This window comes from Mesoplodon bidens (assembly GCF_964165515.1).
Source record: "Mesoplodon bidens genome assembly, chromosome: 4".
Classification (NCBI taxonomy): Eukaryota; Metazoa; Chordata; class Mammalia; order Artiodactyla; family Ziphiidae; genus Mesoplodon; species Mesoplodon bidens.
This window is the reverse complement of record NC_138160.1, coordinates 69,467,532-69,495,023: the sequence shown is the minus strand read 5'-3', so window position 1 is coordinate 69,495,023 and position 27,492 is coordinate 69,467,532.

The window sequence follows — 27,492 nt, the reverse complement described above, 5'->3', positions numbered from 1 at the left end:
AGGGAACCTACCTCAACATAATAAGGCCATATATGACAAACCCATAGCAAACATCATTCTCAATGGTGAAAAACAGAAAGCATTTCCTCTAAGATCAGGAAGAAGACAAGGGTATCCATTCTCACCACTATTATTCAACATAGTTTTGGAAGTCCTAACCACAGCAATCAGAGAAGAGACAGAAATAAAAGGAAAACAAATTGGAGAAAAGGAAATAAAACTGTCACTCTTTGCAGATGACATGATACTATACTTAGAAAATCCTAAAGATGCCACCAGAAAACTACTAGAGCTAATCAATGAATTTGGTAAAGTTGCAGGATAGAAAATTAATGCACAGAAATCTCTTGCATTCCTATACACTAACAACAAAAGATCAATTAAGAGAAATTAAGGAAACAATCCCATTTACTATTGCAACAAAAAGAATAAAATACCTAGGAATAAACTTACCTAAGGAGGCAAAAGAACTGTACTTGGAAAACTATAAACACTAATGAATGAAATAAATCAAAGATGACACAAACAGATGGAGAGATACACCATGTTCTTGGATTGGAAGAAGCAATATTGTGAAAATTACTATACTACCCAAAGCAATCTACAGATTCAATGCAATCCCTATCAAACTACCACTGGAATTTTTCATAGAATTAGAACAACAAATTTTACAATTTGTATGGAAACACAAAAGACCCCAAATAGCCAAAGCAATCTTGAGAAAGAAAAACAGAGCTGGAAGAATCAGGCTGCCTGACTTCAGAATATACTACAAAGCTACAGTAATCAAAAGAGTATGGTACTGGCACAAAAACAGAAATATAGATCAATGGTACAGGATAGAAAGCCCAGAGATAAACCCATACACCTATGCTAACCTAATCTATGACAAAGGAAGCAAGAATATACAATGGAGAAAAGACAGTCTTTTCAATAAGTGGTGCTAGAAAAACTGGACAGCTACATGCAAAAGAATGAAATTAGAAAACTCCTAACACCATACACAAACATAAACTCAAAATGGATTAAAGACCTAAATATAAGGCCAGACACTATAAAACTCTTAAAGAAAAACATAGGCAGAACACTCTTTGATGTGAATCTCAGCAAGATCTTTCTTGACCCACCTCCTAGTGTAATGAAAATAAAAACAAAAATAAACAAATTGGACCTAATTAAACTTAAAACCTTCTGCACAGCAAAAGAAACCATAAACAGGATGAAAAGACAGCCCTCAGAATGGGAGAAAATATTTCCAAACAAAACAACTGACAAGGAATTAATCTCCAAAATATACAAACAGCTCATGCAAGTCAATATCAAAACAACAGAGAGCCCAATCAAAAAATGGGTGGAAGACCTAAATAAACATTTCTCCAAAGAAGACAAAGATGGACAAGAGGCACATGAAAACATGTTCAACATCACTAATTATTAGAGAAATGCAAATCAGAACTACAATGAGGTATCACTTCACACTGGTCAGAATGGCCATCATTTAAAAATCTACAAATAAATGCTGGAGGTGGTGTGGAGAAAAGGGAACCCTCCCTACACTCTTGGTGGGAATGTAAAGTGGTACAGCCACTATGGAGAACATTATGGATGTTTCTTTAAAAACTAAAAATAGAACTACCATATGACCCAGCAATCCCACTACTGGGCATATACCCTGAGAAAACCATAATTCAAAAAGACACATGTACCCCAATGTTCATTGCAAAAGTATTTACAATAGCCATGTCATGGAATGTCCACCATCAGATGAATGGATAAAGATATGGTACATATATACAATGGAATATTACTCAGCCATAAAAAGGAATGAAATTGGGTCATTTGTAGAGATGTGAATGGACCTAGAGTCTGGCATACAGAATGAAATAAGTCAGAAAGAGAAAAATATCATATATTAATGCATATATGTGGAATCCAGAAAAATGGTACAGATGAACCTATTTGCAGGGCAGGTATAGAGACACAGACATAGAGAATGGACATGTGGACATGGGGGGGAAGAGTAGGGTCGGACGAATCTGGAGATTAAGATTGACATATATACACTACCACATGTAAAATAGATAGCTAGTGGGAGCTATAATAGTATAGTACAGGGAACTCAGCTCAATGCTCTGTGATTACCTTGATGGGTGGGATGGGGGGGCGCATGGGAGGGAGGGGATTTATGTATACATATTGCTGATTCACTTCGTTGTACAGCAGAAACTAATACAACATTGTAAAGTAATTATACTCATATTTTAAAAAAAGGAAAAAGAAGAGGGATCTAGAATGATCTGTGTGGTACTACAGTAGGCTTGGAGACATTGGTATGAACTCATGTTTGGCTTAATGTAGATACACATGGTTACTTGTAGAACTCTTTATAGATATGTTTGAATTCCACTCATTTAAAGGTACACATATATTTCCTTGCTCTGAGGACTGTTAGGGCTTAGAGGCAAAGACACTCAAGTAGCAACAAACCTATCTTATCCCCAGATCTTTGTTTTTATACCATTCTCTATGGGAAAATGGCTGATTCTAAAACTGAGGCAGAAAATACACAAGATGAGTCCAGATCATCTTGTTGTTCCAGAAAGTAAGGAAATTCCAACTCCTCCCCCGCCACCACCACCCTGCAGAAGAACCCTACATTGAAGAGGATATGGCAAAGGGAAACAGGAGCCAAATGAGATATCTTCTAATGGGTAAGACAGGAAAAATGTGAGCCACAAAATAATGTAGCACTGAATTATAACCCTAAATACAGAATAAATACCCATGAGTCTACAGTGCTATAAATAAATTACTGAATAAATAAATTAATTGGAGTAGTGGCAAGCTTCCCATGCAGAAGAATTCCAAATAATTTATGTAGATACAGTGCCCTAAAGAAGGGGGAACACAATTCCCTCCTCCTTAGTGTGGGCTGTTCTTAATGACTGCCTTCTATTGAGTACAGAATGGAAAGGGGGAGAATTATTATACTTTAGAGTAGAGAAACCTGACAAACACTACCTCATCCAAGTGACCAAGGTCAATATCAACAGTGAAAAATCATGTTGATACCCTGGTATCGTACTTGTACACTGGATATGATATGATGGAAGTAACACTTTATTTCTGTGGTATCCCTCCCTTAAAGCCATAACTTTAGTAATCTGTGAAAAAACACCAGAAAAGTTCTAGTAGGTAGGCACAATAGATGTACAAAATACATGACCAGGACTCCTCAACACTGTCAAAGTCATCAGAAACAAGAGAATCTGTGATACTGTCACAAACAGGAGGAACCTAAGATCAGATGACTAAATGTACTGTGGTATCCTAGATATGATAGAGAAAAAACTAAAGAACATTAGGCTAAACTAAGGGAAGCTGAATAAAGTATGGACTTTAGTTAATAATAATGGGCCAGTATTGTTTCATTAATTATAACAAATATGCCATAATAATAAAAGATTTTTTAAAAGGGGGGAGTTAGATGCAGAATATATGGGAACGCCCTGTACTATCCTTTTCAATGTAAATCTAAAACTCTTTTTAAAAAGGAATCAGTTAAAAATATCAACAGGAAATTAAAAATGAAGACTATTATTTTTTCAGAGTGTCTACTCCATAATATTAATGAAAAATTAAGTCCTCCGCCTACCACATCTTCTTCATCTCTGCACATCAGGCTTACAATTTCAAACAACTTACATTCTGCCACCTACTTATCTGCTGTATTAGTTTCCTGTGTTTCCTAACAATCCACTCCAAAATTTAGTGGCTTAAAACAATGACCATTTATTATTATAATTGAATCTGTATTCCAGCTGTGTGGTTCTTTTGGTCATGCTTGGGCTCCCTCATAATCTGCTGAGGATCAGCTAAATGGCTCTGCTCTGGAAGTCAGGTTGGTATTAGCTGCTTTGATTTTCTCCTATGTAATCCTACTTTTCAGAAGGCTAAACTAGTCTTGTTCTCATGGTTGTGTGGTCAGGCTCAAACTGGCACATCACTTCTGATACGTTCTACTGGCCAAAGAAATCACTAAGCCAGTACATAACTGAGGGGTAGAAAAATAAACTCTACCTGTTAATGGGAAAAGCTGCAAAATCACATTGTAAAGGGACATGGATAGAGAGAAAAAAATAATTGCAGCCATCTGACATACAATCTATAACATCTGCCCATTAGAACTAATCCCTTAGGGTTTGAATTTCTAGAACACTTTGTAACTGACCTTGTATTATATTTTCTGCTAGATTTAATATCAGGGAACAAGTACAATACCTGCATTGTTTTATGACACAAGATATTTCTTTGTGAATTAGTAATTCAGTAAATGTTAAATGCAGGTGTCTTCAAATTTTTAAAATGCAAGAGTATGGTGTGTTTTTCTAATTTACTCAAGAAACTAAAAATATCAAACATTTCACCAATAATAAAATCTTAGCTTAAAAAGTTGTACTATGATCCCTTCATCCCTTCATGGAGAGACAAAATTTGTGTCTCTTTGGAGTCTTGGTTTTTTACTTTCATTGTGGTAATAGTTGTTATTATGAGCCCAATGAAGAAAATCCAATGCATAACTTTAACAACTTGAATTGAAAAATTAATAAGGATTCAATGGATGACCTATATAAACATCACTCTATAATGATTGAATATGATTATTCAGCTTCTCAGTTCCATACCAGCATGTGACAGTTTGTGATGACGTTATCCTGGGATAACGAACCATAAATATCCTGGTCCCAGAACCATAAATAGGAAAATTGGAAATTTTACCTTGAATCACTTAAATCATTTGACTGCCAGCCGTAACAACATATATGTCAATTATTTTTTATCACTTTACACATGAATTAACTGGGTATTTAGAAGTAATGGCTGTGGGAGAAATAACCAAAATAATACTAATAATAATGAGATTGTATATTTTTAAGGATTTTTCTAATTTTTCTATAATTAAGACACCTTTTCATCAGATGATTATATTTCTTTAATGCTTAGACTAGTCTTAGTTTCCTAGCCCTGCTCCAAGAGATGATTAATTGAACAGATTATTAAATGCTATCAAATTCCAGCTGTGTTAACTCTATACTTTTTCTATATCCAAAACCAATCTTTAGATTGGTTTCTATTAACAAGATTGGTTAATGTCTGATAGACTTATGCCATCAGTAAAAATGAATAACTAACCTAGTGTCATTATCCATCCCTACATTGCTAACTGATTTTACTTCTTTTGCTGACCAAGCTGAGAAACTGTCACTCATATTAAATTAAAATGAAATGTTAGAATCCAAGAAAATTGAAATGGCTGATAAGTAACATCCTGAATGTCTCTTCAGGAGTTATGAGTAACTATGATAAGGAAATCCTCTGGCACATGGCAGCTTCTTGAAAATAAGAACGATGATTAAGTTTGTTTTGTCATGTAGGAATACAAAATTTACATTACTTTAGCTATCATGAAAAGATAGAGATGCTCCTTAACACTATTTAAGAATATATTCTGTTTCTCACGATAAGGAGAAAATAAAAGTAATTCAAGAAACCTTTTTAGATTTAAAAGATAAAGGGAAACTTCTGTTTCAATATTTTAGGTTCTATAAAATTTATTTAAAAATTTTCTGTAACCATATGTCAAAAGTTTTAATGCATAGAACATACCATTTATAATTTAAATTTTCTGTTGGCATTCAGTTTTCTATTGGTTTCTTTGTCATGATAAATAATATGTTGGAATAAATTGGATAATGTTGAAATAAATATTTGCCTGGCCCAAGGAGTTAGAGACCTGAAGACTAGTAATATCTAACACAGACCAGTCTCAATTTTTTCTCTTGATGAATGGTATTTAGTTTGGTGATACTAAAGCATGATAAAGGCATTCTGTTTAATAGAAAAAGATGTGTTTTGAGAGGAATGTGTGTTTAAGTCCTGGTATGATACTTACTTGGTAATGATCTTGGACTGGTCATTTAATCTCTGAGCCTCAGTATAAACAGCAGTAAAATGTGGATATTGAAAACATTTTCTTACCTAATGAATTTTGGTAGAACTTAATAAGAAGTTTGCTGTGGAGATCAAAGTGGGTGGTATATGTTAAAGTGCCTTGTAAAATCAAAAGTTTTAAGTGAATGTTAGTTTTCCGTATCTATATTATTGCTATTTCTAATCTTTGTATGTTCCATATTTTTCTCCCTTTTTCACCCAATCGTAAAACTTCTGAGCTGATAGCTATTACACAGATTTTATTAATACAATTACTTTTATTTCAAAGAAAACAAAATAACCCCTATTTTTTTTCCCTTTGGCTGCTAGAGATCCCTAAGATCCCACTTGTGAAGTGTCTTTATTTTAATCATGTGCTAAAGGCCATGTTCAGGACTTTAAAAATAATTGCAGTGTTGCTGTTGAGATCCTAACCCCTGCTGAAATCAAAAGTATAAATCATCACAATCACTTAAGTGTCTAAATATTTTTTAAAAGTATATTCTCTCTTCCTTTTTTTACAACGAAATGACATGTAAGTTGAGTATCACTTTCAATTTTTTTCAAGTGAATTTGACTCATTAATGAATTTATTTTATTTGATGAGTGCTGGCTCAATCTGTCCCCTTCACTCATAAATTAATAAAAGAAAAATAAAGTGGTTTTCTTTTAAAACGATATTGTTTAGGAGAAAAAAGTTCTAGTCTTTGTAATTTGGCTAAATTTCTGTAGCTTGATAGAAAATAAGTTTGTTTATTTATTATTTTCCCAAAGAAGGGCAAATTAGAAGAAACTATTTATTATATGTTTTATATTTTCTTATTTATCTGGGGAATGGCTGTTTAAAAACTTGATGATTTGGGAGTTTTTTAAGCAGGAAAGTTGTTCTTAGAGAAAATGACTTCTATTATTACTACTGATGAACAACACCCAGGGACAGTCTCTCTCTCTCTATTTCTCCTATTCTATGATGCACAGCATCTCCATTCTATTCTAATAGATGTTTTAAAATAGTGAAGTATAGTTGATTTACAATATTAAATTCACTTATACAGCATAGTGATTATTTTTACAAATTATACTCCATTAAAAGTTGTTATAAAGGGCTTCCCTGGTGGTGCAGTGGTTGAGAGTCTGCCTGCTGATGCAGGGGACACGGGTTCGTGCCCCCGTCTGGGAAGATCCCACATGCCGCAGAGCGGCTGGGCCCGTGAGCCATGGCCGCTGAGCCTGCACGTCCGGAGCCTGTGCCCCGCAATGGGAGAGGCCACAACAGTGAGAGGCCCGCGTGCCGCAAGAAAAAAAAAAAAGTTGTTATAAAATAGTGGCTATAATTCCCTGTGCTATAAAATATATTCTTGTTGCTTATCTATTTTATACCTAGTAATTTGTATCTCTTAATCCCATACCCCTATCTTGCACCTCCCCCCAACACCTGTCTCCTCACTGGTAACCACTAGTTATCTATATCTGTGAGTATGTTTCTGTTTTGCTTTATACATTCATTTATTTTTTAGATTCCACATAAAAATGATATCATACAGTATTTGTCTTTCTCTATCCGACATTTCACCAAGCATAATATTCTCTAGGTCCATCTACATTGCTGCAAGTGGCAGAATTCCATTCTGTTTTATGGCTGAATATTATTCCATTGCCTACATGTACCAGATCTTCTTTAAACATTTGTCTGTTGATGGACTCTTGGGTTGCTTCCATATCTTGGCTATTGTAAATAATGCTGCTATGAACATTGGGGTGCACGTATCTTTTCTAATTAGTGTTTTCTTTTTCTTTTTTTTTTTTTGATATATTCCCACGAGTAGAATTGCTGGATCATATGGTAGTTCTATTTTTAGTTTTTTGAAGGATCTCCATACAGTTCACCATAGTGGCTGCACCAGTTTACATTCCCACCAACAGGGTACAAGTGTTCCCTTTTCTCCATATCCTCTCCAACATTTTTTATTTGTGGACTTGTGGGTCTGATACCAAGTTGCTAGAGCAGAAGCCTTGAGGGTTGAACCTGAGCTGGCTCTGTTCCCTTTAAGTGTGTTTTCCCCTCTCCCTGCACCAGGACACTTGCCCCAGAGAAGGGGAATGCTGAAGCAAGTGAGGCCCATGAGAGTTCTTGGCTCATGTCCACCGTAGACAAATATCCGAGCTGTCTCAGAGGTGCTGCCTGTGCAGGCACCCACATTTGTTTTCCTTGGGTCTTTTAGATGCAGCCCCGGGTGCCAAGTCCCTTTTGTCCCTCACAGCTGATCACTGCCCCCAGCCCCCACCACCCTCACCCTGTTGTGGAGCCACATTGTGGGGCAGGTGGGGCCCATGCAGACTCTTGGTGTGTACTGAGGGGTGAGCTGTGGTGGAGCAGCCACCATCAGAGATGTGGGCTGCTTTAGTAAAGGTCATGACTGCTGCCACTCCATCCAGGCTCTGCCCTTGGTCGGGGTTGCCTCTGTGTCCCACAGTCTAATCTTCTCCCAGGCTGTGGCCACCCCAGATCCAGTGCTACACTGTGACGTGGAGTGAATGGGGCAGGAGTGTTTGCTTGGCTCCAGCTGGGGTTGTCGCAAGGTCTCAGGAGATCCAGCAGCCCATAGATCAGACCTCTCTTCACCTTGCTCAGGGGCAAGCCAGGCTTCCTACCACCCTCCTGTTAGTCCCAGAGTTTCTCCAAACAGCCAAGGAGGCTCATCTCCCCAACATAGGACCCCAGAACTGTGGTGCCCAATCTGTGGCTCTCGTTGCTCACTCCCCAGGGTGGGTGTCCCCTCATATAGTCTCCCTTTTCCTCTGTGTCCCCTCCCAGTAACACAAGTCCTGACCCTATTGCTTTTCTTTCCTTCCTACCCAATTATGTGCATATCTTTCTTACAGCTTTGGTTGTACAGAAGTCCTTCTGCTAGTTTCCAGTTGAGTTTTCAGTGAGAATTGTACCACAAGCAGATGTATTTTTGATGTGTTCATGGGGAGAGGTGAGCTGCATGTCCTCTTACTTTACCATCTTGATCAGTTTCCCCTGCTAAACATTTTTAATATACTCAGCAGGTGAGCTTATCTTTATAAATAAAAAATAGTAAAATCATGTGACTATTTAGATTGTGTTATAAAAGAGACTGACAAAATATATTTTGAATTATTTTTCTATTTGGAATAATTTAAAGTCCAATGGGTTTTTTGTTTGTTTGTTTATGAGTATAGTTTCCATTCTTTTATTTTTATGCTTATTCCCATAAGATTGAAGGGTAATATTGTTTTTACCTATATTAAGAGAGTAGTACGAGGTGTGACATTTGAAATCTCTAACAAGTAGCACAGCATTAGGATTTATCAAACTGTTTTGAAAAAAAAAAATTCCAAGTTTGCTTTAATCATCCTTACTTTTGCAAAATATTCTAGAAGTCAGTTTTGTTTTTCCAATTCCACAGTCCCAGAAAAATTGAGCAATGGACTGTGAAGTTGTAACATTTCTTCATTTTCCAATATACCAATACACACAAGTTAAATGAGATTCTTAACATTCTTTCTCCAGTAAAATCTAAGTTGAACTACTGTCTGAAAAATGCTACTATTATAAGAGACCCTATTCTATGGAAGGCAGACAAGAATGAAACTAGATTTTTTTTTCAGCTTTCATTTATTACTTATTGAAAAAAAATGTCCATAGAGGTGAAAAACTTCCTCTGATATTTATATTTATTAATTGAGAATTTAGATTATTTTCAGTTTGAGAATTCAAAATTTTAATTATAAGCTGTTTACTTTGTTTTGATATATATAACATTTAATTATACATATATTTGTATTTATATACTTTATGTTCTAATTTATTGTATATTAACCTTCTTTAATGTCAGTTGCACAAAGGATTCTATAGTTCAATCTGCAATACTTTTGTAAGCAATCACATACCAGAAGAGCAGAAAACAATAAATGGTATCACTCAATGTTTCTTCTGCATAAATACACAAAGGGTGCCTAACTTACTCAAAAGAGGTTTGGGCTTTGGCTTCAGCTCTTGGGAGGTAACCTCTAAGCCCTTGGAATGCTCTGCCTGAAAGTGAGTCCTTGTTTACCTGGAGGCTTTGGCCGTGCCAGGTAGTCTATGCTAATGGTATGATTTATGGCTGGGGATCTTTGGCCACAAAGAATCAGCTCAACATCTGGAGGGAATGGAGTCTAACTTTAGCCACATAGGGGGTGAAACATTTCTATGTGACCCAGTTCCAATAAAACTGTGGACACCAAGGCTTAGGTGATCATCCTTGACTGGCAATACTCTATGCATATTGTTACACATCACAGCTGGTAAAAACAGGTGCTGCCTGCACAGTTCCACTGGGAGAGGAAAACTGGAAGCTCCAAGCCTTGGTATCCCCAGGACAGTGCCCTATGTACATATTTCCTCTCTGATACTAACTTATTTTGTTGTAATCAACCATAACCATGAGTATAATGGCTTTTCTGAGTTCTACAAGTACTTGTAGCAAATGATTGAATCTGTCTGTGGTCTTGAGGACTCCCAGATTTGCATTTGGTGTGAGAAGTGAGAGTGGTTTCAGGAATCTCCAGAACTTCATACAGGCAATCAAAGTAGGCAGATTAAAAATGTTTAGACAATTAATTAGTCTCAAATACATTGAAATATTCATGTCATCCTTAATTTATTCTTTTAAAACATTAAAAATTTTATTTAAATATATTTATTAAGGTAATGTGACAGGTGAGGATATTCATTATAAAACTTTAGTTAATTTCAATTGTGCTGTCTTTGAGTTCACTAATTCTTTCACCCGCTTAGTTCTGCTATTGAGTCCCTCTATGAATTTTTCCTTTCAGTTACTATACACTTCTTGCTAGCCCTGAGTCTAGAGATAAGGCAGAGGTGTAAGTTTAGAATGTTCTCAAGTCTTCTCTGAGCTAATGCACCCTGTCCTGGGTGCAGGACATGGGCACCCAAGACATGGGAAATTTTGAATGTCCTAATTTCCCAAATGAATTCTCTTCCTGGATTTTCCTACCATATTTAGGCAGTATATTTTATGTTCCAACTGTAATCTTTTGTCCCTGTTAGCTAAAGGTTTTTCATTCACTTTACAATGTTACAATGTTTGTAACAATGCCCATCACTCTTCTGTCTTTAACAAGTTCTGAGTTAGGTAAAACAGAAATGAGCACCTGGCATTAAGTCTTCAGAGAGGCATCGGACAACTTAGAGCAAAGTAACATAATGCTTTGTGAATAAGATCTGCTCTGCTTCCTTTGAAGAGACAAGCCACTATCTTCAAGACCACCTTTGAGTCTGGGGAGTGGTGGGGAAAAGACAAGTAAAAGTGCCTCAAAGTTTTTTGTTTGTTTGTTTTAACATTTTTATATTGCCGTTTGCTTGGTTGCTGTATCTTTGACTATTTTTTAGAGTACTGAAAAAGTTGGTTCTGACAGTTTCTGCTTGTCTTTCTTTCTTTCTTTCTTTCTTCCTTTCAGCTTATACAGGTTTATAATCTCATAACTTTCTGTGGGTCAGGAACTCAGGAGTGGCTTAGCTGGATGGTTTTGGTTCCAGGTCTCTCATGAGGCTGCAGCCAAGATTGTCATTCATGCCGGGGCTTCATCACCTGAAGGCCTGACTGTGGGTGGAGGAGCCACTTCTAAGATGGTGCACTCACATGCCTCATTCCTTGCTTGTGGTCCTCCCCATAGGACCACTTTAGTGTCCTCACAGCATGGCTGTCGCCAGAGTGAGTGATCCAAGGGAGAGCAAGGAGGAAACTGCAGGGTCCTTTATGGCCTAGTATCAGAAGTCACACTGTCACTTTGGTCACACTTTTGTTGTTAAAAGCAGGTCACTAAGTCTGGCCCCACATGAGTGGAGGGGAGGAGGGATTTCAATTTTAGAAGGGAGGAGTGTCATAAAAGATTCTCGACATATTTTAAAACCACCACACTCTCAACTGCTCTTTTTTGCTAGTAAAGATAAACCACCCAGATTTTACCAGATACCAACCAGGGCTTCACCAAACTGCTCATGGGGAAAATTCCCACATTGTTGCTCACAGCTGCATCTGAGTGCAGTGTTTTACCAATATACAAAAAAGGTGCTGGATTTAATTTATTCTAGCACTTGTTCAATTTTCAATTAGTTACTTACATTAATTAGATACCAGCCTATGTATTTCTGTTGCTTGTGCTTTCACCTGTTTGTTTTCCTTTCGGTCAAATCTATCTAGCAGAAAAAAGTCAACCTATTTTATCTACTCCTTTTGTTTAAATTCCCTTGATTAAGAGATAGGATGTAAATTCACTGTAACTAATATCTCTTTATATTTCTTGCAAGACATTCTGCAATTAATTCTAACAGATAAAGATAAAACTCACTTTCAAATGAAATCTGTTATCCATTTCAGACAGCTTTCTTATTAATCAACATCTAGACTTTTTCTCTCTCAAACTTCTGCTTTACCCCCAAAGTCTGGGTCATTTAGTCATTAAAGGAGAATGCAAAATTTTCTATATGGTCTAAAAAGCTTACTACTGGTATTAGGGACTTCACTAATCTCCACACCCCACCCCAACCTTACTTTATTCCACCTGACTTACATAAGCATTCAGCAAAAGTAGGCTATCTTGCTGTGCTTCAGAAGTCCTTATAAAACTCACCTAGAAGCTGAGCACAGTTATCATAACAAAAATAAATTGTCAATTGTTTCTCTGTATATAAGGAAAACCAAGCTTCCTTATTTAAATTGTTCATTGTGATAGGGCCATGATCCTTTAGGAAGTCATAAAGCCCAATCTGACACCAAGCCCAGTGGAAACATTTAGCTGGAGACTATTTGCATAGCATGATCTAATCTCTGAATCTTTGACTCCCTGAGCCCTGCAAGTGGGCCTGAGAGAGCTACCCTGTAGATTCAGCCAATGATTCCCAACCAGATCACCAACCTGTATAAAAGCATAGACACTTTTACAATGGCTCAACTGCATTGCTCCTCTGTAGAGCTTAGGCACTTCGTTCAAAAAATACTTCTATAACTGAAGGATGGAAACAGATTATAGTGGCCTACTTGCAACTTCCTCAGTCCATCTACTCTTTTAAAGAGTATAATAAATTTACTGTGATTAGCTACCAACTATCCCAGAGGTCTCTTCTGCAAATAACTTTGAAAGGTTTCCTCTATCTTTAGCAGGTTGGGATTTTTTTTTTTTTCCCTCTGCCTCTTCTTCCATTTCCTTCCTTAGGAAGGATATCTTAGCATTCCATCTCCTTAGCCCTGGTCAATACCAAGTTTGGGAAGGCAAAGCAAAATGTCAGAGGTTCTGTAGTCATAACAATGGGTGTTATGAAGGATGGACAATGTCAGAATTAACAAGAGAGGAGTGTGTTAGTCCTGGAGACTTGCATTCTCTCATCTTGCTTTTCTTCCTCCTAAAGACTACAAGGTCTATATTGCAGGAAAAGCTACATTTTCATCTCACTCCCACATCCCTATGACCAGATCCATGTAGTTGAGAATATGAATTAAACAATTGCCTGAAAGCTAGAACAAGTGGCTAAAAGGAAGGTGAGTCAGAATCATGAGTCAAATAAAAAACGGAAACTGTGGTGATGATGGTGAATCTTAAAGGGAGGAGTTAGAGATGGAACAAGTTTAGAAGGCTTGTATTTTTATGATCTCATTGTTTTCATAAAGCAGATACATTTGTGATTGCTCAGTGAACAATCCAATTCAAACTCATATGATAATTTAAAGCATCTCTTTGGAAATCTCCAGCACCTCAGCTGTGATCTCATGAAAGCCTCACGAGTGATTCCCCTTTTAAGTCATCCCATTAAATGAATATTTTTAAACTTGAAACTTTGTTTAGTGCAATCATGGAAATCACTCTATCTAAGATTTTACTATACAACCTATAATTCCGAATGGTTTACCTTATTTACCAGTGGAAACATTAAGGGTACCTGCTGCCTGGAATAAAAGATCTGCCACTTGCTGGAGCCTGTGGGCTTCAAATGCACCTTCATTAATTACTCAGTGACATATGTCTACTAACCAACATTGGAAACTTCTGCATCTGTGCCAACAACCACCGAGCACCCTTGGCCTTCAAATGGTGAAGGATGATGCCTTAGACCCAGGCCTAGAGCTGTCAGCCTTGCCCCAGCATGAAGTCCCACTATCACCACACGACAGCGTCTGATTTCTTTTTTTCTTTTTTTTTGCGGTACGCGGGCCTCTTGCTGTTGTGGCCTCTCCCGTTGTGGAGCACAGGCTCCAGACGCACAGTCTCAGCGGCCATGGCTCACGGGCTCAGCCGCTCCGCGGCATGTGGGATCCTCCCAGACCGGGGCACGAACCCGTGTCCCCTGCAACAGCAGGCAGACTCCCAACCACTGCGCCACCAGGGAAGCCCAGCGTCTGATTTCTTGACCTGTCTGTGACCCTGCCTGGGGCTTAACCCTGTCCTTTTCCTTTCTTTCTCTCACTCTCTCTTTTTTTTTAAACACCATGAGGAAGCCTTCTGCTTGGCTTGGGTGTGGCCCAGGTGGAGTGTGGGATTTCCAAGGAAGGCAAACAGGGCACAGCTGGAGCCCACAAGTTAGGCTTATGCGGCTTCAGGTGTGTGTTGGAGGTGGCGGGGGCGGGGTGGGGAGAGTAAGAGTAGGTCCTGATGGAGGGGAGTAAGCCGATAGACTAGGACAAGCTAAGGATCAGGGTCAGATCCGAAAACAGCGAAATCCTGCCGGAGACGCTACCGCGGCAGCCCAAGCTTGCCGCGAGGAAACCTGATCTCGCGCGATTTCGGGAGTTCCACGGGGCTGACGGGGGAATACTGAGATGAGAAGCGCCGGGTGCCATGGACGCGGGGAGTGCAGGTCTCAGGCTCGTCCCTAAGGGGGTCTAGCTCGTGCCACCTGTCAAGCAAACCCCAATGTTTGTAGAGGCCTCACTACCCCCTGCCCCACTTAGAGTCTCAGAGCAGCCGTTTTTGCTGCAGGAAAGGCCAGGTAAGGTTGGGAAAAGGGCTCTGGCCCAAAGGCGGTGCGGACAAGAAAGAAAAGCTACTCTCCGCGCCCCCCCCCCACAAAAAAACTAGCGTGTCAATAAATATTTGTGGATTGAATGTATAAATGGATGAATGTTGCATTGTTTACACTTCCACCAAGAATTTCTTGGATTAAATAAGACTACGTGTTTTAGGCTTATCAGAGAAGTAGGAAGTCCATAAATGTATAAAATGTTGGAGGAATAGTGAGAGAACTAATAATTGCTCCAATTTATTTAAAAGAAGAAATTTAAATATTTACATTGATACGACTTTCTTATAACTTTCGTTTTGTTCTTGCAAAACCTGGTATTGTTCCAATGTTAGCTTTCTAATGAAAAAAGTTGTTAGTACCTCAGACTGTGCTAGATGATATTGAGTGATAAAGCGACAATTTCCTTCTGCTAAATATTTATTCCCTTTCGAGTGTATGTTTATTATATAGAAAAATAATTAATTGAAATAAGAGTCCTTCTAAAACAGAAAAAAAAATTAAGTGGGGTCTTTTAACACTAAAATATATCTCAAACAGATCTGCATCATGATGAAAATCTGCTGTGGGCAGGACTCCTGGTGAGTAGTGATTTATTTACTTTTAATGCACAGAACCTGAATTCAAACCTTAATATTGTTTTTTTTAAGAAAACACAGTACATATCTGTTATTATATTGATCTTATTTTTCCATTTATACGTGATTATTTTATGCATCATTTGTTTATTTTCTTTCTCCAACTAAGTAATTGTAAAGTGACAACTGATTAGTCAAGGGATAAAACAACATTTGATGAAGTGATCAAGTAAGCTTATGGAGAATATGAGGATGAAGGTAGTCCTTGAAGAGGAGGGTTTAGATAGGCAAAGAAAGAATTATTTAGAATTTCAGGCAGAAGACAACATTGTATGCCACTGTGCAGAGTTTTTTATGAAAATCAGCTGATTTAAAAAAAATTTAATTTCATTCATTCATTTACACACCCATCTATTCAACAAGCATTCATAGAGTGCATACCAGGTTCCAGGCATCATGCTAAGCCTTTGGGGTACAGAATAAAATAATGCACACTTATCCACAGTTCTCTCCAAACGATTCCATTGTGTTCATGATGTATGTGTAACAGATTTAATATACACCTGCATTATGCATTAAATCGTCACAATCTATAGGAGCTCATCCATAAAGCAGGCTGTTTTTGAGCAGATGTTGTAAACAAATGATGTAAAGCTAAGTGAGGAAACACTGACAACTCTTGTGACTTACTGAGCCATTCAAAATGAGCAATGAGCCAAAGCAGGAGTCCTACAGAGAAAGAATCAATAATGAATACATTATCATGCATATTTCCCTAAGACAAGGGTAATAATCATGTGACATTCACTTATGTCACTAAATAATTTTAAGGAGCCTTCCCTCCCCCTCCCCATGGACTCTAACATACCTATTTCTGGTACAAAGTAGAGAGATCTAGACTGCTGTTAACACCATAACTCTGTTAGACTTTTGCTGCCAGTGCATTTTTCAGAATCCATCGGCTCATTTAAACCTTCAGCGGGAAAATGGAAATTGAGCATGAGTTTTACATTAAAGCAATGTTGCACTGACTAGAAGCAATGTGGCATTCCACCATTTCATCAACTGTGCTGTAGCCTGGAAACTTTAAAGGATAAATAAGTAAATTCCTTGTCTTTTCTCCCACCTTACTTTCCAATCCCAAGTCGAATGCTACCCTTGTTTTTGTTATACTGTTAAAATGATTATTCCCATATCCTTTTAAATTATATTACTTTCTAAAAATATTAGGCTATGTCTTTATCCTACTATCTATCCATGATTTTTATTACTCACTATTATCCTTCTCTAGCATTTCCTTAATATATTATTATCAGTAGCAAAGTTACATACATTCAATAAATGATGGTTTCATAAAATTCAACTATATTCACTAGGGGAAAAAATTAAAGGAGAAAGAAAACAGTAGTTCGGGTATCCTGGCCAAGTTTTTACTCACTAGGTTTATCCTCTAGGTTGAAATGAAAAACATAATTCTGCTACTCCTTTAGCTATGTTCCCTCATGCCTTTCAGAGACTGAGATTCAAATCCAGACAGAAGTGCATCCTAGTGATTAAAGATATATATGTATATATATATGCATACTTTAGGTTGGCAAAATGTTGATGATTGTTGATGCTGGATGATGGGTACATTGGCCTTCATTGTATTATTCTCTGCATTATCATATATGTTTAAAGTTTTCCATATACAAATTAAAACTTAAAAATGTATGTACACTTACATGATCCTCCAAAGAATAAATGATTATTACAAAAAATCTGGGGGAAAACAAAACTGTGTTTTTCACCCTATCTGTAAAAGTTATCCAAATCATTTAGTTTGCTCCTTAGAAAAAATATAATCTGTTCTATCATTGAAGGAAATAACAGTTGGGATGTTTATGTGTCACCTTGGCTAGGCTATAGTCCTCAGTAAAACACTTATCTAGATGTTTTTGTGAAGGTATTTTGTAGATGTGATTAATATCTATAATTATTTGACTTAATAAACAAGATTACATTAGATAATCTGGGGAGGAGAGTTGATTCTATCAGTTGAAAAACCTTAAAAGCAGAACTGAGGCTTCCCTAAAAGAGAGAAATTCTGCCTGTGTGCTCCGTCAGCTCATTCCACAGAATTCCAGCTGTACTTCTAGATGGCCCGCCATGTGGATTTTGGAGTTTCCTAGCCATCTCTTACAATTCCATAATCCAATTCCGTAATTTCTAGGATTGAAAAAGTGAGGAATCATTATAAAGCTTTAGAGATTTTATAAAATTCTTACTTTTTTGTTTCCAGGTTCACAAAGTCTAGACTGTGTTTTAGATAGAGTCAGGCTAGAAAGTCTGCATACTGGCCAAAGTCAAGCATTTTCAAATAGTACAAAGTATAAATGATTTTGTATACATAATTTAAGTGCATGTTGAAATTTAAGAATCATGAGCTAGAAAAGAAGAATTTTTAAGAACGTCTTTTGAGAGAGGTTTGAATTTTCAAACCATTTTGCCTTTAATATAACTTTTATTAAATCCCCAATAATGACTAGGTGTTGTTTAGGGAATTATAGACTTGCATACAGGGTTCACACTGTTTTGTTTCAATATTAAATCTCTTTTACTTTAGTACATATTAATAGAGTTTGATGTAATGAGGAATAAGCAGAGATGCATCTTATTGTTACAGGAGAAGGGATAATTCTAATGTTACCAACAGAGGATAAATATATTTATGACTTGACATCCTGATTTAGCTGATGGTAAGAAATGAAATAGAGACCTCATTTTACTTTGACACTTTAATGCCTGAAAATGGGACTCATCAAGATGCATTCCTCACCACTCAGCTTCAAAGAGAAACTTTACACATTCATCTAGATCTCTCTTCAGAACTGGTGGGCACTAAAATAAAAATTAAAAGAATAAACTGCCCCCTTATCACATATGGCAATTGTCATTTCTGAGGACCTGTAAACCAACACATTCTCTTTTACTAACTTGACATCTGGTTATTGTAGACTCAAGAAATAAATGTCATTCTTTCCTGTTGGCCATTGATTTTACTCAATCTAGGCAATTTTTCATCCTTCTCTTTTGGGATTTACTCCTCAAAATGCCTCCAAATTCTGGACAAGATGAGGATAAGTTGCATTTCCTTTTACACTTCATTAGCTTTAACAAATATGTAGCTGGCACTTACACAAACAACAACTTACCTGCTGTTCTGTTCCTCTCTATATTGCTTTCCTGCTGTTCTTACAGGTGGCGTTTAGGCAGTGCTATTCTGAGATATATCATCATTACTGTATCATTGTCACAGACTTGCCAACACAAATCTGGGGACAAAAGTTAACTTGAAAAAATTACAATCAAAATATCCAAAGCTCACAAGGCACAAAATGGAAAATAGTGTATATTTAAGACCACCTTCACCTTCCAAAGTCATTGGAAAGAAATCACTATTGTCTTCTTTCCACCCACATTATTATTGCACTATTAAATAGTTTAATGTGAAATCCAGCATATTTGTTAATGCAGTGATGTTCTCTGTTTTTTTCCCTTTATAAGGTTAGAGTATACCATCACCCGTACTAAAATAGATCACATTTTGTTCCACCTTTACACATCATTTTGACGTAGCTGTTTGGACTTTTGCCACTGCTTAGTGTTAACCACAGTGGTTATCACCAGATGTAAACAAATTTTAAGATGTCTCTTTTTAGGACTATCATGAAAATGTGAAACCAGGCATTTAACTTGAAAAAAATGAAGTCACATGCAAAGTTAAATGTAGATCAACCCTTTATAAAACAAACAAGCAACAAAATAAACAAAATAAGACAAACTCTCTTCTCATTCCTTTGATCAATTAATGAATTTATTCGTTAAATAAATAATTATTCCTTCCATGTGCCAGGCCCTGGGGATACAGTATCTTATAAGGGTCCATTGTCCTGGTCTTGCTCTATAGTTAACTTCAGTGTTGGGTTTAGGTCTCACTATGGCTAGCAGTCTGACACAAAAATAAAGGGCCTGCATAGAGGCTAAGGCTCCAAAAATCTGCCCTTTTCACTATCCCCCACTGCCATCCTTTTCCTTTTTTGTCTAAACCCTCTTCCCTGGGACTCTCTGTCATTAGCACGTGGGGAGAAATTTCTGGGAAAATATAGCATGACCAGCAGTATCTTGCCCCTGGCAGAGGTTCTCTGGACAGAGATCATGGAACCCTATTTAACTTAACTGTCCCAGTGTCTGAAACCTTTTGGTATTGCCTATTGTTATTAGAAATTTAGATTATATTCCTTGCATTCTGTGTAATCTCTCAGCTTTCCTTTTGTACTCATGCTAAGTATGACACTACTCACTTGCCCTCATCGGGGAAAATACCCATTTCTCCCTTATTTTAGGAGCTTCTCTAACAAATAAAAAACAAAAAAGAAATGAGTGAAAAATGCTCAAAATCGGCCAAAGAAAAAAATCAACATGGTGGAACATGAAAACAACTGGAGTCAAATGACCATATTAAAAATTCCATATTCTTCATATCCAGTGTTTCCAGGCAACTCTGGCTGAAGTTAAATTCTAATTTGAAAAAAAATGAAAAAAGCAAAACAAACAAAAAATAGTACTGTCACTGCTAGTTAATGAATGTCATTTTGTTCCATTGAAAATTATTTCATGTTAGCCAGAAATGAAAATTTTGTCTTTGGGGAAAAAACCAAAAATGCCCAGAAAGTTACTGCTGTCCTGCTGCTTAAAATCAGGTGGTCTCCATAGTCAGTGTCAACTCCCCTCCCCCACTGCCAGTCCCACCCTGTTATCTCCAAAAAAAAAATCAAGCACATGTCCTCTTCTTTTCTGGAAGGAAGGAACATGCCATTTTCAGTGGCTGTGAGTTGCTTCCTCCAGAGAGCAATCAGTTATTCATTGTGTGAGATTTCATAAATAAAGTCAAATGTAAGTAGGTGAGTAATCATTCATTTCTGGTTCACCTTGAGAGAACAGTACAATGATAAGGAAAACAAAACATTGACTGTGTTTCCAGTTCATTCTGTGCAAGTTCAGCAGATGCATGCTCTATACAGTTCATAAGGATTCTTTCATTGTCAGCTGGGATGTTTGGCATGTTAAAGCATCCAGACAAGAAAAATGACATCTTGAGAGTACTTACTATGAATCAGCAGCTTTATATACTTATATGGGTTACTGGGCCAAACCTCAGTTATATCAATTCTTTCTTCCTTTTTTTTTTTTTTTAATAAGGCTTATCTGACTGGTTCTGATCCTGATTATAGTACTTGCTTGCCATGTGACCTTGGCAAGTTTTTAACCACCAATTCCATTTCCTCATCTCCAAAATGGGGATAATACAGAAAGTTATTTCATAAGACCATTATGAGAACATACAGCACATACATTTTCTCACTTAGGCCTCAATCAGAGAAGCAGAACCAGTAGGAGATAAAAGCATACATATATATAAAATGCATTTGTTACAGGGAATTGGTCTTATATAAGTGTAGGAATTAATTAAGCAGTCCCTGTAAGACTGTTGTTTCCAGATCTGACGCCAGAGCTCAGACTCCGCAGGACAGACAGTCAGGAAAGGAAGATAGATGCAAGGTGGGAAAGATCAAGGGCAGGCTGGAACCTGTAAGCTTGAGCTGGGTGCAGCCCCAATGGGGGCCTGAGTCTGGTCTTATTGCTCCTGATCGTAGTGACATGTGTATCCTGCATATGCTGGGGCTCTTTGTCACAGAGATAACACACACACTTGGTCCAGCAGTGCCAGCAGCTGATGGGTGATCCTGAGGAGAGAGAGCAATTGCAGGCTCAGCTGCTGCTTCACACCAATGAGGTGAATCAGCTGAGCAGCAACAATGTGTACTTTTGGTAAGAAATGTCCCAAGAATCCTCCTTGTGGCCTCCCCTTACCAGAAACATAAAAGAAAGTGAATTCTGGGAAATGTAGTTCATCCTAGCCAAGTTGATACATTGTAATAGTATTCCACACACACAGGTGGGCATATACCACATATTTGAGTTTTCTTTGACTAACTCATAGTGTCTGTTGTATTATTTTGTTTTATAATTTGCTTATTTTCACCCAGAAGTTTAGTAAGATTCAGGACAGATTTTATGAGTAAAAGGTGGTGGAGAAGACAGCTTGTCAAATTGAAATGAGGTAGTCAGAACAAGTGTCAATTGACATAAAGTCACAATTTATAATGGATTTATTATAAACAAAATTCAAAGTTAACAAAAAATTCATTAAAAGTTGAAATTTCTGATCTTTGTAAATCTGAGGCAGCTTCTTTCTCTCTACCAATTAAGATAAAATGTACCCAAGAATATCCCACTTTCAGCTCTCTTCCCAAATTCCTAAAGGGAGTGTGAGGCATGCTGAGGAGATAACTTTCTCTCTTGTAGAGTTTTGCCTTAGAACATTTGACATCTGCTTGCTTAGTGCATTTTGAGTTCCAGAATCAATTTCCTTCTCTCACATCACAGAGACTCAATGGACCATTTAGTCTGAGGTCTTGCAAATACATCTGAATCTGGGAAACGTTTACTCTTTCCTTCTTTCTCTTTTTATTTTTCTCTTTATTATATCCATATTATTTGGATATTCATACTTATTTTCTCTTTATTTCTTAATTTTTCTTTTGTTTTCTATATCTCTTTACTTTCTCCCAACATCTCCTGTGAAATTTACCCCATATGATTATTCAGCTCACAAATTCATTTTCAGCTATTTACATTCCATAGTTTATCTGTTCTGTTGTGTTATTTATCTCATTAGCATCCAACATGGTAATATTTTCCTTTTCTTGGTTAAATATGCTTATCATGCTTATTTTAATTAGTTGTTCACTGCTTCAATAATTCTTCAGATTATATATATTGTTCAGTTTCTGTTTTTCTTTTGAAATTTTTCTATTCTTCAGTTATTTTGTATTCTGGACTGTGAGCTCCTATTCCCCTGTATAGCAGCTTTTCTCTTTTGGTGATGTGTATTGGGAAAGAGCTAAGGACCCACTTCATTCATTTTGTACAAAAATATTTAACATAAATAAGTCATTAAGGAAAACTAAATTTTAACATACTCTAGGTATTTATATTTTGTTTGGTAGTTTTAATTTTCTGAACTGGTATATATGTTCATAATAATATCTATTAAAAAATAATCAGAGTACCTGTACCAGTCTGTGTGTTACTTGACCTACAGTATCAACTAGGATTGTATTTAATAGCAACAAGCAAATACTTGACTAGTACAGACATAAATAAGAAAATTGTTTAACACAAAAATTCTGGAGATAGGCTGTTTGGGGCTTGTGTAAACTGCAAAAAAGTTTCAAAGGGGACATTATTCCTTCTGTGTTCTTATTCCAACTTAGCTTTTGGCTTCCATCACAGGATGATAACTGCTGCACTTCTGTTAATCAAAATCATTTTTTGATAATCTACATAGGAATCATGGAGTAGGTCAAAGGATAAAGGGTGAAATGAGATGCTAGGTTAGTTGTGCCTTATATAAACTTTCCTGGTAACCTTACCTAATATCTTTCTCTTATATCATATTGGCTAAACTTGAGTACAAAGCCACTCATAGTTGTAAAAGAAAATTGGAGGACCAGGACAGCGAGGGAGCATCCTTGCTTCTATCACCAATGAAAACACAAGAGACAGGGGCTTTGGAAGTCTTCATACATATTACCTCACTGGATCCTTATACAAACTTGGTGAAGTATGTATGCAGCACCTGTACTGGTGCTATGGATTTTTGAGTGTTAGAATATTATTATTTCCCATTATTTTATGACCTTATAAAGGCCAGCATTAGGAAGAATGCCTTAAATATTAAACTTTTAGGTGTGCAGGGGTCCAGAAAGCCAAGAATGGAGGCAAGGGAGAGTAATTTACCATAGGAACCATGGAGGAGCTTCTCTGATTTAGTTTTGGAAAACAGATATGAGAAGAGGTGAATAAGACAAAATGAGTAAATATAATATGCTATCCTATATGGGATCCTGGAACAGAAAAGGACATTAGGTGAAAACTAAGGAAATCTAAATAAAATATGGACTTTTTATAATACTAATGTATCAATATTGGTGTATTAATTGTAACCAATGTCCCATACTAATGTAAGATGTTAACAGTAGAGGAAACTAGGTGTGGGGTATATGGGAACTCTTTCTATGGTACCCTATCTTCTTAATTTTTCTGTAAATATAAAACTATTCTAAAAATTAAGTGTATTTAAAAGAAAAAAGTAGATCTGTGCAGAGCCAAGACTGAACTGTGTCAGTTATAAGATGTGCCTTGAATTCTTCCATCTACAGGGAGCAGAGTTGACCATGGGCCCCAGCTTATGCACCCGAAATCCATTGCTCATTTCCTCCCAGACAGTGACTAGTCATGGTAGGGGAATACTAAGCAGGCTTGTTTATAGGAGATATGGGACTCTTCTAATGGGAAATTTTGTTCTGAGAATTCCCTGATGGCCTAACTCAACTTTCTGTAAACTCCACTACATTCTAAGATACTTCTATTCAATCTTCTATCCATCTCTTCTGCACACAGTGTCAGACATGTGTTGCCTGAAGGCTCCCTAGATCAAAGCCCCCTCTAAATTTTCTCTCACTGTTGGGTCTCCTAATAAAGTCTTTGCATACTTGATCCTATCTTATCATTTGCTTCTCGGAAGACCTGGACTAACACACTAAAACCATGTGATTGCCACATTAGGTGAAAAACAACAACAACAACTTAAAAATTCAACACACATTTGTGAGAAAAACTCTCAGCAAATTAGGATTTTAAAGAAATAACTTTAACCTGAAAAAGAGCAGCTGTAAAAACTTAACAGTTAGCATCTTATTTAATGGTGAAATATTGAACACTTCCCCCTTTGATTAGGAATAAGACAAGGATATCTACTCTCACTACTTCTATTCAACATTGTAGTAGAGATCTTAATCATTGTAATAAAGAAAGAAAAGGATTAAAATCAAAAAAGAATAATCAACACTGTCTTTATAATTATTGGCATGATTGTTTGCATAGAATATCCTTAGGAATGTACAAAACTAGAACTAGAACTAATATGTGAATTTAACAAGTCAAAGGATACAAGGTTAATATAAAATATATCAGTTGTGTTTTTATATACTATCAGCAAACCATTAGAAAACATAATTTTATTTTTTATTGACGTATAGGTGATTAACAATATTGTGTTAATTTCCGCTGTACAGCACAGTGATTCAGTTATACATATATATACTTTCTTTTTTTAATGTTCTTTTTCATTACAGTTTCTCATAGGATATTAAACATAGTTCCCTGTGCTATACAGTAGGACCTTGTTGTTTATCCATTCTAAATGTAATAGTTTGCATCTACCAACCCCAAATTCCCAGTCCATCCCTCTCCCTTCCTCCCTCCCCCTTGGCAACCACCAGTCTGTTGTCTATGTCTGTGATTCTGTTTCTGTTTCATAGATAGGTTCATTTGTGTCATATTATAGAGTCCACATGTTGGTGATATCATATGGTATTTGTCTTTCTCTTTCTGACTTACTTTACATAGTATGATAATCTCTAGTTGCATCCATGTTGCTGCAAATGACATTATTTTGTTCTATTTTATGGCTGAGTAGTATTCTATTGTATACATGTACCACATCTTCTTTATCCATTCATCTGTCGATGGACATTTAAGTTGTTTGCATGTCTTGGCTATTGTGACTAGTGCTGCTATGAACATAGGAGTGCATGTATCTTTTTGAATTATAGCTTTGTCTGGAAATATGCCCAGGAGTGGGATTACTGGATCATATTGTAATTCTATTTTTAGTGAGAAAACATAATTTTAAAGTATTTGCAATATTACCAAAAAACATAAAATAATTAGTAATAAATTTGATAAAGTTTTTAGGACCTTTATACTAAAAATTAAAGAACAGTACTGAGATGAGTTGTCAGAAACCTAAGAAATAATGTGAAAAATGTGTGTGTAAATTAGAATAGCCAAATCAATTTTCCCCCCCCAAAAATTGAAAGATTTATTTTACCTAATTTTAAGACCTACTGTAAATATATAGTAATCAATACAGTGTAGTATTGATGAAAGAATAAGCATGTAGATAAACAAAACAAAATGAATATTTCAGAAATAAATGCAAGCATGTCAAGTGATTCTTGACAAGGTTGCTAAGGCAATTCCATGGGGAAAAAAAAATTGTTTTAAACATATAATGTTAAAATAATGACACTCATTATAGAAAAATATATATTATTGCTCATTGTTGTAGGCATAATTATGGTCTCCCAAAGATGTCCAAATACTAATCCACTGTACCTGTCAGTATGTTACCTATGGCAAAAGAGACTTTATAGGTGTGATCTAGGTTAAGGATTTTGAAATGAGAAAATAATTCTGAATTATCCAAGTGGCTCAGTCTAATCACATGAATCTTCAAAAGTGAAGAATTTTTCCTGCCTGAGTCAGAAAAAGGTGTCACATGAAAGGGACTCTACTAGCCATTGCTGGCATTGAAAGTTGGGAATAAAGGGTCACAAGCCAAGGAATGTGGACATCTTCTAGAAGTCGTGGGTGGTCCTCGGCTGACAACCAGCAAGGAAACAGGGACTTCCATCCTGTAACTGCAAAAAAACTGAATTTTGCCAACAACTGAGGTGAGTAAGGAAATAGATTCTCCCCTAGAGCTTCAAAAAGGAATGCAGTCCTCCAAAACCTTGGTTTCTACCCAGTGAGATCCATGTCAGATTTCTGACACCCAGAACTTTAAGATAATGAATTTGTATTGTTCAAGCCACAATGTGATATTTTATTATGACAGCAATAGAAAATTAATGCAACCATATACAAAAAAGTTAATTTGAAATGTATCAGAGAATTAAATATAAAATTTAAAAAGGTGAAAACTCTTAGAAGAAGGCATAAAGGAAAATCTTTACATATTTGGATAGGCAAAGATTTCATAGAACACAACAAAAGCATGAAACATAAAAGAACAAAAAAATAACAGAATTCAAATTTATCCAAATTAGAAATGTTTTCTCTTTGGTAATCACCATTAAGAAATCAACAAGGTAAGTCTCAGATTGGTAGAACATATTTACAATATATACACCTGACAAATGATATAAGATAAATACTTAATAAATCAAAAGCCAATTACAATAATAAAATATTTGATCAAAAGACATATAATATGGCCAGTACTTACACAAAAAATATGCTCAACCTCATTTAACTTTCATGGAGTTAAATATTAAAACTACATTTACATACTACTCACATCTATTAGAATGGCTTACATTAATGAGCGTGACCATGGCAAGTGTTAATGTAGTGGAGCTGGACTCTAATACACTGCTGGTAAAAATGTAAAATGGTACAACTACTCTGGAAAACGCTTTGTCAGTTTCTTAAAAAGATAAACTTGTACCTACCATAGGACCCAGCCATTTCCCTTTCTAGATATTTCCCCAAGAGAAATAAAAACATATATCTACACAAATAGTTGTACAAAAAAATGTGTACAGAAGCTTTATTCATAAAGACAAAATGGAAAACAATCCAAATGTCTATCAACAATTCAGTGGACAAATAAAAAATGATAAATTCATACAACTGAATACTCCTCAGCAATAAAAAAGAAACAGCTATGATACAACAACATGGAGGAATCTCAAAATCATTATGCCAACTGAAAGAAGACACAAACACAGAAGTACATATTGTAAGATTCCATTTATATACAAAAACTAATATATAGTGATAGAAACAGATCAATATTTCTTGCTGCTGGAGTGAGGAGGGAATTATGAACTTCAAAGGACTATGAGGAATCTTTTGAAGAAGATG